Source organism: Eurytemora carolleeae, unplaced genomic scaffold, assembly GCF_000591075.1.
Source record: "Eurytemora carolleeae unplaced genomic scaffold, Eaff_2.0 scaffold415, whole genome shotgun sequence".
In the NCBI taxonomy this organism is placed as follows: domain Eukaryota; kingdom Metazoa; phylum Arthropoda; class Copepoda; order Calanoida; family Temoridae; genus Eurytemora; species Eurytemora carolleeae.
This window is the reverse complement of record NW_019396314.1, coordinates 18,534-28,094: the sequence shown is the minus strand read 5'-3', so window position 1 is coordinate 28,094 and position 9,561 is coordinate 18,534. Positions and strand designations below refer to the sequence as shown.

At 32.8% G+C, this 9,561-nt stretch overlaps 1 long non-coding RNA gene across 2 annotated transcripts in view; it reads left to right on the top strand.

The window, feature by feature from the left end:
• Nucleotides 1-3,290: 3,290 nt before the first annotated feature.
• LOC111700744 (uncharacterized) overlaps nt 3,291-9,561 on the top strand; it is a 15,434-nt gene continuing 9,163 nt past the window's right edge. Inside the window, exons 1-3 of one of the 2 annotated variants that reach the window (XR_002765042.1) lie at nt 3,291-3,477; nt 4,076-4,127; nt 4,442-4,498. This is a non-coding gene — a long non-coding RNA (uncharacterized LOC111700744). Of the gene's footprint in view, nt 3,478-4,075; nt 4,128-4,441; nt 4,499-6,458; nt 6,651-9,561 lie in introns of those variants that run through there. The other variant, XR_002765043.1, reaches the window with a different exon arrangement.

Here is a 9,561-nt window from a genome sequence, read left to right as displayed (position 1 = left end):
GATAGGACAGGCTAGGGGGCCGAGCGCTGCGGCCACATGTCTTACATTTAAGATCCATGGACAAAATTGATAGGAGGGGGGGCTGGGGTCCAAAAATCGTTCTCTAGAAAATTACCGTTCTCTAGGACAGACCCCAATTTTTAACATGAAGCTTATGTTTCACAAGTACAATAGGACAGACCCATCCCCTGGAACCTAAACTCTTTAATAACCAAACATTTTTAATTTCCATTATAACTGTTAAATTTGTGACGTGGACCACATAGAAATTTCACTGTAAACATGCTAAATAATCAATTGGGACAGAGCGTCCAATATCATATATATTATCTCCAATCTTTAACACCAAAATAAACCCTTAATACTCGAAAAACTTATCCTTTTCCGCAAGAAAATTCTTATATAAGCCTTATGTTATTTTTCAAAATGATTCATTCTAATGAAATTTTCTAATTAGTCCCGAAAATCGTAATTTAGACCCGTTCTCGGTCTAATATGATGTGGGACACCCTGTATATTCCTAGAGAACGATTTTTGGACCCCCCACCCTCCTATCAATTTTGTACATAGGTCTGACAAGAAGTGTCTTAACTTAACCTAACCCGTGGCCGCAGCGCTCGGCCCCCTAGCCCATCCTAGCCGCAGCGCTCGGCCCAGAAAGTGTCTTAACTAACCTAACCCGTGGCCGCAGCGCTCGGCCCCCTAGCCCATTCTAGCCGCAGCGCTCGGCCCAGAAAGTGTCTTAATTCCTAACCTAACCCTAAATAACAAAAAAATAAATAATAATAAATTTGCTGAAAAATAAATGGTCATGTACAAAATTGCTAGGAGGGGGGGGGGGGTCCAAACATCGTTCTGTAGGACCGACCCATAATCTTAACAAAAAAAGGGAAATGATTACGCAGAAATATCTTAACAATTAATGATTAATGAATAAGATTGATTGATTAACGTTTATTTCTATGTGCATCCAAAGGCGAGCACCTTAAATGTTAATGAAAAATTGTTTAGCAGTCAAGAGCTAGGTGATCCGTGGACTAAGTGTCGTCTTTAGATTAATCAATGAATTTCTGAAGAGTACAAAACAATGAATGAACTATGAAGTATGAATAAAAAGTGTACGGTATTTACAAACTTCATCAAATAAAGGCTTCATTTCTTATCTTTCAGCTTTATCCTTGTTTTATATCCTTCATTATAGTCATTCATTTTACATTAGCTACAAAGATCTGTAAAAAACTGAATTTCTTTTATTTTAACTAAACTTTTTATATTAAGTTTGCTGGCAAACAATGACAAAAAAGGCAGTAATATAAAAATAATAGTTTTTATTTAAGTATAACATAAAAATAGTTTTACTCTAAGGGAAAAAGATGCAATTTTAAAATTTTTATTTTTTATTTTAGAAAAGCTACTCTGCAAAACTTTGAAAAAATATTGTCTTTGTTTATATTCTAATTTCTAATTTATAAAATTTTCTTGCCGTCAATGTACTAGTTATATATGTTAATTTCACTATATTTAAAGAGAAATGTCTTACTTTTTAAAATTTAGTTGATAATTTTAACATTTTATTCCCGCCACCGTTTAAAATTAGCAAAATATACAAAATGCAAAAAATTAAAGATTTCCAACTTTAAAATTGAATGCCAACATAAAAAGGCGATTTATTTAATTTAGTATTTTTGAAATTCTTTTTGGCATTGATATATTATTAGAAGTTATAATTATTAAAATGGTTATTGGTCTTATGAGAAATCATCCATAAAATATTCCAAAAATATTAATAAAATTTAATAGAATTATTAAATGCTTTTAATTTTCTGAACTATTAAGTTCTCTGCATGGTTTTCTGGTCTCAGTTTACCCTGGGTAAGTCAGAAAACACAGGGTGGACCCAGTGTTTTCATTTCTTGACACTGGTGTAAATCTACCCAGTGTAAACTGTACGTTGTTGTTGTTTGAACCAGTGTAATTCATGACTATTAAATCCGATCCTAGGTAAACACCAGTGTAAATGACAGTTTACACTGGTGTAAATCCTTTATTAGAACGGCCTTCTATGAACTATACAAATCTTGTACACTAATTTAGCTTTCTCAATTAAAATCAAAACAAGAAAACGCTTTTAACTTTTCAATACGAATTGTTTATTTTAAACGACCCGGCGATTTCGCTGAGTTAGAGTTGTGTTGTTATAAAGTCTTAATTGAAAGCCTTTATGCATGCATATCTGAAGCCAGCTAGGCTTAAACTGTTTATTTTAGAACCGGTCACATTTAGACATGATTACTCACTGAATTATAACACTGCATCTTGCTCCCAGGTTTTTATGATAAACATTAAACAGTAGACAGACTGATTCACACATGCTCTATTAACCGACCTACGCAGATTTATCCAAGTAAAAAGGTTCCGAAATATGCGTAATTTATCATGAGCATTGTTACGAATTCTTGGGGAAATTTTAAAGTTTTCTATATGTTCACAACTAGAGTCTGCAACTACAGATAACATTTATACTTACGTGCGCGCAAAAGTTTTGCGCGACGCGCCCTGTTATAGAATAAATGCAAAGGATTTCTACGACATGGAAAATCAGTTCCCATGTCCCAAGATATATTATCAATCACAACATTATCGTATACACATCACATGGGGGGGGGGCAATATAGCGTGCCCCGGTAATTTCCTAGTATACGATTTTTGGACCCCCCCAGGCCCCCCCCTACCCTCCCCCCTATCAATTTTGTACATGGGTCTGACAGGAAGTGTCTTAACTTAACCTAACCCGTGGCCGCAGCGCTCGGCCCCCTAGCCCATCCTAGCCGCAGCGCTCGGCCCAGAAAGTGTCTTATAACTAACCTAACCCGTGGCCGCAGTGCTCGGCCCCCTAGCCCATTCTAGCCGCAGCGCTCGGCCCAGAAAGTATCTTAACCTAACCTAACCCTAAATAACAAAAAAATAAATAATAATAAATTTGCTGAAAAATAAATGGTCATGTACAAAATAGATAGGAGGGGGGGGGGGGGGGGGCTGGGGGGGGTCCAAAAATCGTATACTAGGACAGACCCCGTGCCCCCTCTGGAATTGTTGGGCAAAGGTTAAAATCGGTTTTGATAAGTAAAAAAAAAGCTTTCCCCACCTGCGAATAGGTGCCCCGACCCCCCCTAAAAAGCATAGTTAACATTTTCCCTGGCACTTAGAACCATTTATTTTCCAATTTAATCTTATTATTTTCATTTCATCAAAAATCGCACATCATACCGTACCTCTTCTCTTTATATGCTTTCTCTTAATTACAGATACTTGATATTATATACCTAAAGCATTATGTTCGGCAAGTCTTCACACAACCCCCAATGAAGGCCAGGGTGGAGACCATACGTTAGGGGAGGACTGACGTGGAGAATAAAGAGAACGGAGCTGACTATAATAATAGTCTTCATCACGAGTCTTCTCAGGACTTCAGTGACTGTGAGTAATACAAAAATATAGTGTGATACAAAAGGGACAAATGTACTTCAAAAAAAAACAACAGCAATTTAAAGACCGGGGGAGGGGGGAGGAAATTTTACGAAAATTGAATTCAAGGTGAATAATGTCTTTTCCTTTCCAGGTGTGGGAAAGAATATGTATTCTTAATTGATTCCTTTACCCTCTCGATTGATTTTCAATTAACTAGCTGTAAGGGAAGAAAATTCAACCAGAATTCTATTCTTTTTCCTTTTTTTATCTCAAGGCTAGTTTTGGAAAAGAAAATTCAAAATGAATTGAACTTCTTCTCTTTTTATAGTTTTCTGGATTACCGAATTTTTTTCTTCCTGTTCTTTAAAAAAAAATTTTCTTCGCTGCGAGATTGGGGGGGTGGGGGGTGGAGTAAGAATATGTGTAAAGTACACCCCTTAAAATGTCGTCTTCCTATTTTACAGTTTTATGTCTACCACTGACTGGTGACTGTGAGTCAGAATCTAAAATCATAAGCTATTTGAAATTGAATTAAAAAGTTTTGGATATTTTATAAAATGTTTTATTTCGAACAGGACATATTGAAAATATAAAATATTTATTTTAGAGTATTGACGAGAAAATGTCTACAGATTACATGTCATTTAACTACAAATCAGGTGTCTATATTTAAATTTTTTTTTATGTGAAGAAAATTATAATTTGACATAAAAAGCAATTTTTTCCCGTAAACATTATTTGCTTTCCCCATTTGTGAGAAAAAAACTGAAAGAAAATACATGTTTATAAAAAAATGTTCCTGGATGGGAGAGAGAAATCGGTAAAAAGGGTAGAACATTTCGGACTCTAAACTCCCCCCCCCCTTAAACAAGAAATCAAGCAACTCTCTGCAAATATGTCCTTTTGTTTTGCTTTGTCAGCTAAAAATCTAATTTATTTTTTCAAAAAACTTTATTCTCTTTTTATTTTTCAGAAGAGTATCAGCCCAGCAAATAAACAGCGATCACGACTCTAGTAAAATTTCTCAAAGGTAAAAATTTGATATTAAACATTTTTTAAATCGAAGTGAAAGTTAACGACGTCGTAATTACAAGTGATGAACAACGTTACTCTTAAAACCATGATTTGCTCGATCGTCGTTATTCTGGCTTAAAGAGTGTTTAATTCTAATAATTTTTTCATTGTTTCGGAAGCAAGTTCTTTGCATGGAGAAACCACAAACCAGTTTTAGAAAACGTAAACAAGCCTTTCATATAATTCATTATTGATCAGATAAAGCTGTTTAGTGTACCATTGTAATCGGATATGACACTCTATCCTTGGTGGGTCACTTACAAGATATTTTACAATGTACATTCAATTCACTTAACATAAAAGAAAATTAGAACATCACAAGTTGGTAAATTGTATTTTCTAAAACTGAAGATTTGGCCGTATTGGTGAAATATAGACGATTTAAGAATTGCTCAGTAACGATTGAATCTAATGATAATAATAATAATAATATCATATATCATATATAATAATATCATATCAAAAGAAAATTCGTTGTTTCTGCCCTTTTTGATGTCAAGTTACTCTCTTAAGTTAAAAATATCGGACAAATCTTTTCTTTGTTATTGTGTGTGACTAGCTATATAATTACATTTTTTATCTAAGTTTATGATTTGATAAGGAATCGGGAAAGACGACATTTAAAAACAAATCAAGCTTCAAGAAAAGGAAGTCAATTGACAAAAACTGATTTTAATCTTTTTAGATAATATACCAATCAAAATGGCTGAAATTGAAAGGGGGGGGGGATTTTAGGGCGACTTACTTCATAACTCGTGGTTCATTTCGTCAAAATCATTAATTTTTCTCGAAATTTAATCTCCAACCCCCCAATAGGAGATTAAATTGTATTTACAAAAATTAGTTAAAATTTAGCTTTCTAACTTTCTAGCTGTTTTATTGTATTTCTTAGGTGTATTGTCCATTAAGGCTTCAAATTAAAAATCTGATTGAAGACGACATTCTGATCTTAAGTATGCATTATTTCAGATTAAATTTAATTTTAGTTACTGTACCATTTTTCACGTGGGTTACATTTTTTTAGTATTTGCTCTCACGTGCGTATTTAGGAATTTGTCCTGGGGGGGGGGCTAAAATAATTTCTGTCTAGGGTGGGGCTCATCCTTTGCTGGGATACAGAAAAAAAAACCTGGACATCATGTAGATGATCCTTATTTTTTCTACTCCTTTTTCAGCCTAAACCAAACATGTCTTTTTTCACTTTATATTACACTTGTTTTCCTACAATGTTTTTTTTCTCGTTTTAGTTCACCATTTTATTGGTCTCTGTAACTGTTCTATAAACATTTTATTTGTCTTACAATTAATTTTGTGTACTGTTTTAAAGGGACTGAATTAGTGTAATGTTAAGTGACCCTCCATGCAAAGATGGCTATGCCCAATCAACAAAGGTAAATTCTTACAATATAAATTTGGTAAAAGTTGAAGCCTTAAACTGAAATGAATGAGTCCATAAAGATGAGAAAAAATGTATTTACAGCTTATAAAACAGACAACATTTGATACTACACTTCTAGTAATCAAGCCGGAGCTTTGACGGACTATCCACACTTCTTCTGGGAACAGAAATAGTGTATTTAAAATTCGGTGATGGTGATGGACCAAACCTTTGTAGAGTAAAAAAGTAGATGTTATAGTTCCACATTTATTGAAAATATATCTCGGTCTGGGATGACCCTCGTCACTCGTCAGTTATAAATAGTTTACTTTAAGCCATTGAAATTGTCAAAAAATAGTTTGATAGATTGGTAGAGAGGTCTTATGTATTGTAGCACCGAAACCCCGCTTAGCAAACCGGTTTCTGATCCACAGTTTGCGCAGGCGCACAGGTAGGTATTGGAGGAGAGGGGAATTATATCTATCTATCATTCTTTTATCTATCTGTCTTTCTTTCTCATCTGATTCTGAAAGTCTCGCTTAGACTCTTAGTTTAGTTTAGAGAGAGTAGCTTAAAGGAGGCCGATACAGCCTGTGTTTAAAGTGAAAGGAGGGGGAAAGGATAAATTGTGAGTGAACCCTGGTTACTAATTACTATGTGCTTAAATGCAAATGAAATAATCGTGATTACTAATTTGTGATTAGAGTATAATTGCTATAGACATAATACGGTAAGTTTTTATAAAAATAACTAAATAAATTCGAAAATGTGCTAAGCATTTTGATAAAAATAGAATCTAAAACTAGGAATTTCATAAATGCATTAATATTTGTCTTGACTTTCCAGAATGTTATCTTGACTTTACATGATATTATAGCTTGACTTTGCAGAATGTTATCTTGACTTTACAGGGTATTTAGCTTGCCTAGTCATTAAGAAATGTTTAGCTACATCATACCTTGATACCTCCTTAAATTCCATAATAATCAGTCTCGACTTCAATTCGAATAAGTTTTTGTCTTTTTTTATATTATTATAAAAAATGTATTCTATATATTCTATTTATAAACTTGTGACTCAATGTGTATTGATCTATACAGAAAAGATAAGGAATTATCTTTTAGTGTTGGAATAATATAAAATAATATTCAAGCAGAATTGTTTTATTGAGAAATCAAATGTGAATGAATAAATTAAGAATGAATTCACATGAGCTAAAAAATGTATGTATAAAGATCAGTTAATAAAATATGATTTTCATTAAATAATTAAGAAATCAGTTAATAGATAAATGTACAATATAATAATTTAATTTGATTAATTAATTAATTTACAAGAATTAATTTAAAATTAATTTAAATATATGAATGAAATAAGCTTTTTAGACAAATCATAATTAAATGGGGGGAAAATCAAAGTAAAATCCATTTGCCTTTATAGTATTTATCATAAAATGAACGTATGCAAAACTGTTAATTTAATTATTAAGATCTTCATAAACCTAGGAATAAAAATGAGTTAGCTAAAAAGTAATGAATGTAAAAATGACTGACTGTAAGAATCCCAAGAAAAATTTCCACTTTTTGCCAATTTTTTTTTTTTCATTGGGTAAATAAAAGGATGAATAAATGAATGGATGAATGGAAAGTATTCTTTGGAAGGATGAATTAATAAATAAATGGCAGGAAAGTATTCTTAAGATGAATGAATTGATGAATAAATGGTAGGAAAGTATTCTTAGGATGAATGAATTAATGAATAGATGACAGGAAAGTATTCTGAAGATGAATGAATTAATGGATAAAAGGCAGGAAAGTATTCTTAAGATGAATGAATTAATGAATAAATGACAGGAAAGTATTCTAAGGATGAATGAATTAATGAATAGATGACAGGAAAGTATTCTACGGAATAACCTGGTTACCTCGCTTATACCTCCACGCAACTTCCGGATTTAAAGTAGTTTCTAGGCAGAGTAGGGGTAGCAGGGATAGGGTTAACGGTGCCCTTGAAACAATAAAGTGATCAATAATGTTGCAGATATCCTTTGTTTTTTCCAACTCGAAAAGTGTTTAATTTTGTGAGTTTCTCCATTGCATCTTATAAACAAGAAATGCGCATGTTGCACTTTTGCAGAGAAACCGTAAATGCAAATAAACAGGTTAAAGAAACAAAAACATTAATATCTTATATATACTTGATCAGACAAAGTTTTTAAGGGTACCATAGTAAATCGGGCATTGACATCTTAGCACAGAGGATCATTTGAAATTACGCTTTAAAGGAAACTGTTGACATAACTTCAATCACTTCTAATTTGAAATACGCATCAAAACAGCTTTTCATCAGTTTTATCTGGAAGGCTGTAAAAACATACGAATTTCAGCCATTTTTGGCCATTTGAGTATATCATGATTTTTATCAGAAACATATTATGTGCTATTAAATACGAAAATAGAATATTAAGAACACGCCTCTCAACACCTTAATTACGTATCCGCCCTTTGTCATTTGCTTTTAAAACTTAAGACTTTTATTCAGATGTTTATTAAAGGGACTGTAAGCATAATTTCAAGTGACCCTTCATGCAAAGATGGCAATGCCCGTGCCCAACTAGGTCATAGCGGTACCCCTTAAATATATGCTTTGCCTGATCAAGTATGAATTAGATTTATTTAAACTGTTTCTTTTTCATTTGTGACTTGCGCATTTCTTGATAGTAAGAAACAAGGGAGAAATTCGACGTTTTCTTCCACATTATTGATCGGATAAAGGTTTCAAGGGTTGTAAATCGGACATGGTATCGTTGCAGTGTGGATTGAGGGTCACTTAAAATTACGCTAACAGACCCTTAAAGATTCAGGATTCAGGATTGTATATATATATATATATATAGTATTATTTACATATATATAAAGAAGTAATCTTTGTTGGTCTATTTCTTTGTCCAATCACAACACATGAATCTTTTGACTTCAAATTGGGGAACAAGGTAGAACCACGGGAAGGTTGGTACCACGGTTTTAAGGTTTTACCTTGAGTGGGTTCACTTTTGCAGAAAAAGTTCAGTTTCCAAGCAAAGCTGGGTTTCCACGCTAGTTCAATTAAATTTTTATTTCTTTTAAACACAAGCAGGGTATTGAAATGCAAAAACAGAAAGTAAGACAACCCCCTCCTCCTGCAGTCTATCGAGAGACCTTTTTCTGCAACGTTTTATTTGCATACTGTTCAACAAAGCGCATTGTTTTACTCTGTTTTTGCACGCAAATTTTGAACAAATTAGAATTTCAAAATTTTGAGTTAAAATTTTGAATTATGTTAATTTTTGCAAGATTATCATATATCAAATTTTGAAATGGTTTATTCATTTATTCAAATCTTTGTTTTCAATTTAAGATTTCAAGATCAGCTAAACTTAAATATATTTGAAGTTTTCTATTCAGCCCTCTATCCATTTTGGGTTCCTATTCAGTATTCACCCATTTTGGAAACAGAATTTCATATTTAGTTACTTCTGAATAGAACCATTTACACTGGGATAGATAGATAAAAATTTCTGATAGATAGATAGGTGGATGATTTGATGTAAAGAGACAATCAGGAATTTTTTCAAACGTTTTGGTTTTTTAAATTTTTTTTCA